Source organism: Capsicum annuum, chromosome 4, assembly GCF_002878395.1.
Source record: "Capsicum annuum cultivar UCD-10X-F1 chromosome 4, UCD10Xv1.1, whole genome shotgun sequence".
Taxonomy (NCBI): Eukaryota; Viridiplantae; Streptophyta; class Magnoliopsida; order Solanales; family Solanaceae; genus Capsicum; species Capsicum annuum.
The window spans coordinates 18366952-18373135 of NC_061114.1; positions in this window are offsets into that span (position 1 = coordinate 18366952).

A 6184-nucleotide genomic window follows, 5' to 3' on the forward strand; every position below is an offset into this window, starting at 1 on the left:
AGAAGGGAAAAACTAGAGCTTTACTTCAAAAATATGTTCCCCATATTTTTAGAAATCAACAACTTAAAATCCAAGTCAAATTGAGTAAAAAATGAAGTTCAAATTGAAGAAAAACCAATTTTAAGCTTTACCGGATAAAATCTTTAAAATTCAGGTTAAAACCGAGGATCAGAGTTGTTTGAAAGGTTAAATTGATGAAAAACTAGTAATTATGAGATAAAAATATTATTCATGTGAAAAGAAGTGAAATTGAGGTTTAAAATCAAGCCCTAAGATCTGGGGGATTTGAGAAATTAATTAAAAAATTACTAAGAAACTAAAGAATTTTTACCTTAAATCAGTAATAAAATAAGAAATAGGTATTAATCTAGCTTCCCAAGCTCTCACAAACTTTAATTTTAAACTCCCGCACTATTTTAGGGTTTAACTCCCAATATGCAAGATAAAAAATGAGCAAAATGGGACAAAGAGGGTATTTATATTGCAGAAAAGTTCGATTTATGCACCAGATTTTTCCCTTCAAGTTCACCCAGGACTTCAACGGGGTGCCCAAAATTCATTTGCAATCCGATTACATAAACAAATTATGCAATCATACTAAATTTGATGTTTCGGATGCGTTGGTGAAGTCAAATTTTTGACCCTCGAAACCAGAAATTGAAATTTTCCAAATCGAGGGTCGAAATAAGATTTAAAAGTCATAAAATCACACCAAATATGTTACCACCCTAATTTCAATATTTCGGATCTGCTGATGAAGTAAAATTTTTCATTCGACGTTTTTTTGGCCAAATATGGGTCCCACACTCATATTTTTATTTTTTTATCAATAGGTCAAAATGAGCTTGGGTGCGCCGAGATCCGAACCAAAGGTGTACCTAGTCTAAAATTGATATTTCAGAGCTGCTAGAGTAGTTCCTTTAGCCATCTATCACGCGGATCAAAATATATCCCCATAAATCTAAAAATAAGGCTCTCGAAGTCATAAAAAAAATACAATATCGCCTAAGTGGTACCAAAATGCATCAAAAATCATGTCTATCACTCCCACATTCCAGAAATACCATAATTCAACTAAGAAGAGGGGTAAAATATTCAAATCATACAACGTCACAAATTTAACATATTTCATTAAATTTTTTGATCGTTACATTCTCGATCTATTCGCCATGACAATCAACACCTAATGTTATTGATTCCTCCATTAATAGTACCTAAAGAAATTTACTGAAAAAAATTAATAATGATAGTATAGTAAAGTTGAGTGGCTTTATTCAACAACAAAATTATATGCATTATCATTATCCCAATAAGTAACTCATCAGTTACAATAGATGACTCATCTGTTGCAATATAATAGTGATCTATTGCAATATATGACTAATTTGTTCGATTCAACTTCTAATTTTATTCAAGTATTTCCACCTAATATAACATAAATCTGATAGGTAAGTCATCTGTTGCAAAAGGTAGGTTATCTGTTGCAACAGATAACTCACTTTTAGATACATGTTTAGAACCAGAAGTTTAATCCAATAGGTAAGTCATATGTTGTAGTAGATAACTTATCTATTCGATTAATATTCTGATTCTATCCCAACTTGGTCAGCTACGGTAACATGTATCCAACTGATAAGTCATTTATTATAATAGATGACCACCTTCTGTTGCAGCACATGACTTATCTGTTGAATTAAGTTTTTGTTTTTGAACATGTATCCAACGGATATGTGATCTATTACAACAGATAAGTCATATGTTATAATAGATGACTTACCTATTGGATTCATCTTCTGTTTTATCCTAGCTTTGATGAAAACTATCTAATATCTAAGTGATATGTTGCAACATATTACTAATTTATTGGATTCACATAAGACATCTATTGCAATAGATTTCTTATCTGTTGCAACAGATGACTTACCTATTGGGACAACTTTAACAGTAGTGAAAACTATCCAATAACAGTTGTAAATGAATGCAACAGTTGTTGGATACACTACTGTATATTGTTGGGAAAACACTCAATATTCTCAAATGAAAAATTAAACTAAAAATTATTATTTTACTTATCAAAATCACCTATGAAGTAATGCCAGTGACATACAAATAAAATTTGATCCAATAACAGTAATAACGACAACAACAACAACAACAATAACAATATCACAAAATAAAAGAAAAAGAAGAAGATGATGAACACGAAGAAGAAGGACAAAAAGAAAAGCAACAGTAGGAGGAACTAACAATAATGGAAGAAATGCAAAGAGAGAGAAAAGAGAGAAAGAAACAACATTCTTTTCCTTCTTTTTTAGTTATTAGGATTTTTTATAAGAGGGCCAAAGTGTAAAACAAAAAACTTGAGGATATGAAATTCATCTCCGTAATCCTTAATCTAAAAGTTGTCACCCCAACTCAATAATTAAGATTTAAATCACCTACACTTAATTTTGAAGCTTTTCTACCACTCTTTATTCGTTGTCCTGCCTTGCTTTCACTTTTTAATTTATTACTTTTTAAAAAATCTTTAAGTTTTTATTTTTATAAAATAATACTATTTAAATTATATTCCACATTCAAATAATATTTTATATTTTTTAGAAAATGTATTTAAATTTTAAATATTAACTATAAAAATTATGATCAAAACACAACTCCAATTTCAACTTTGAAAATTCTAAATAAAGCAAAAAGGTTTTGATTTTCATGACCAAATGCCTACTAAGACCCTAAACTATGCAATATTGTATTTTGTGGGAGCCTATCTAATATTTTATAATTTTGAATCAAACAATTCAAACTCCATATTAATAAATAAAGTTTTAACAATAATATCCAAGTTAATGTATTGTAGTCAAATGACTAATATGTTTTCAATTAGAATTAATTCTTAATATGTTTTCAATTAGAATTAATTCTTACTTTTATTAATAATCATATTAATATGTAAATCTAAAGGTCATGTGTCTTTTAAAAGTATTACACCAAAAATAGTTCATATATAAAAATAAAAAAGATAATTCTAAATAATAGTTCATATATAAAAATAAAAAAGATAATTCTAAATTATTGTACTGTGATATTATTTTTGTATGTATGTGTATATTTAAGCTTTTTATTAAAATTTCACTTTCGACCATTAATTTAATTGAAACGCCCCTAATCATCTCAGTTTTTACCCACCAACCATATAGAAGAATGGTAGTTATACAGAAATAGGTGCACATACATCACTAATTATTTTCTATGAGTACTTATTTTTTGTTTAAGAAGTAATTACTCAATTGATAATGAATAAATGTTTTTTATTAAAAAAAACAAAAAAGAATTACTTCAAATGGAGTTTATATATATATATATATATATATATATCAAAACTAAAAGTAAGACAAAAAGTCATGTGGCAAATTATTAAGAAATCACGGGACAATTTTTAGGACAAAGGTTCATATTATTGTAATAAAATTTTTGAATTAAAAAATAGTAAATATTTAAATCAAAAGATTAGAGATACTTGAATTTGAAAATACTATACTTAAAAAAAAAAATCCATTAGCTTAAAAGTAGAAACCTAACATTATCTTACTATTGATAAAATTATCTTTTTCAATGTCATAAAATATATTTAAATATTAAATAAAAGATAGTACTACTACTGCTGTTGTTGCTACTATTACTGCTACTACTACTTAGTGTTGTTGTTGCTGTTGCTACTACTACTACTAATAATAATAATATTTTTGTGAAAAAAGAAACGTAGTAACAACACTTCCGAGTTTTAAAAAAATCGTAATATAGTTACTTTAGTGGTAATTATAGTGGTGGGAATAATAATGATGATGATTAAAACAACAACAACAACAACAATCTTAAAAAACATAGTGATAATAGTACACACATATTAGTACTTTTATTTTTTTTAAAAATAATAATATAATAATACTAATAGTAGTGGTAGTAGTAATAATAATAGTTTTTTATTACAAAAGTATAAAGTTTATTTTAATTAATTTAAAGATAAAGATATAGTTTGCTAAAAAAGTATTTAGTTTGAAATTTTTATAACCTTTTTTATATTTTTAAATTGAAATTATAAAAGGACAAAGATTATTTTTAGAGATATAAACTATTTAAAGTAGTCTTTCTATAAAGATAACTTTGCTGAAAATTAGTTGTTGAATTAGTGCTAAATTTTTGAATTTTGAATTTTAAATGGAAGTTAGGATTCTTTTAGCTTTTGAGTTGAAAACAAACACTATACTAGATAAATTTGAATTAACTCTTTCTATATAAACTTAATTTTCAATCAAACTTTTCATTTCATTCTTTAAATTCTTTTGAACTTATTCTTTAATTATTCGATTAAACTCATTTATTGCTTATACCACATTTGTGGTTGGCAATATGCTTATATTAATAAATCTGTTCATAATTTGAATACTATTTAAATCTTGATTTTAGATTATTTATTATTATTTGTAACAGTTTGTGTTACTTTTTGTTATATAAAATTTCTATCATGGACAAAAAGGCTATAGATTATGCATATGAGATTTTTTAAAATTATTACCAAAGGTATGTTATTTATACTTGATTTGACTTATTAATTAATCCTTTTATTATTTTCAACTAACATTACATTTATATTTTGTCATAAATGTAGCTAAAGAATTTAAAATTTTTGAAGGTCTGATGTATATAAACATCACAAAAGTGTGAAATGAATATTTTAAAAATTAACAAATATAAAGTTTTTGAAAATCTAATGTATAGAAACATCACAAAAGTATGAAATAAATATTTAAGAAAAATAAAAATTAACATATATAATAAAAAATTATTTATAAATCATAAAGAGAAGAGATGGGGGACAATAGAATAAATAATATAGTAAAGCAAAACATGAAACATAAAAGCTTTTTGCAATTATTATTTTTACTCATATAAAATTTTGATTAGGGGCGGGGGCTGGGGTGGGGGGGTGGGTGGGGAGATTAATTAACAATTTATATCTTTAAATTGTGAACAATATTCTTAAAAATATATGAAACATAAAAATTATTTTTACAATTATATGATTGTTTTGTCGTACAGATTAGATTAGAGGTGAGGGAGGGATGGGAGAGGGGGGGGGAGGAGATGGAGGTGAGGTAGGGATGGGGGTAGGATTTTTTTTTTTTTTTTGTATTTTATAATTGAGATATAATATGATAGATAATTTGTTTTAAGATCCCCACTTTATGGGAATATATTGGATATGTTGTTATTAAATATTTAAGGTAATATGATTTACAACATGAAAAAGGCATTCCATATCAAACGATTCGAAATAATACTTAAATTTCATCTGCATATCGCACAAATATGTATACTAGTTAAAGTTTAATAACACTGATAAAGAACAATTTTAAACTCATTACATAAGTGTTCAAGACAACTCAAAATAGAACGAAATAAAACAAGCAGTGTGTGAGGAAAGCACAAAGACAAAGTGAACTTCTAATGACTCTTGTTGGCAAATTATTGTTATGAAAATCTATCAATATAAAAAATAGGGTTATCAAGGATATAGCTCTGTAGCTGTTTGGCCATGGCTATTTTATCATTTTTTTCGAAAAATTATTTCACTTTAGTGAAAAAAAATGTAAAAATCACAGTGTTTGACCATGAAAAATCCAAATACAATTTGGAATTAAATTTTGGAAAAGTGAAAATAAGAAAAATTCGTTTCCACTTTTTTCACTTCTACTTCTCTAACAAAATTTGAAAAATAACTTTTAAATTATATTCATGATCAAACACAACTTCAACTCCAAAAAATTATGTTTTCATCGTGTAGCAAGGCTTCTTTTTTAGGTAACTAATCAATTATATTAATCACCAATTGGCAAATAAGTACACGGCAACACCTTTGTCTCTCTTTGTGACAACTCTCTATCCTCTAACTAGACTCGGCCTGTACATCAAAGATAGCATTGCTGTAAATAGTATCTAAGTTTATACGAGGCCCTAACATTACAAACAACAATAATCTCCTTTGCCAGGTTTACTACATCTCTTCCCTGCTTCTCAAGCACTCTTAAATTTTTTCCACTCTAAATGTATGAATGAAAAATGGAGGGACATAACCTTTTATGAAAAGATATTATTTTAGAAAAGGAGTGACTGTTCAGATAGTTGTGTC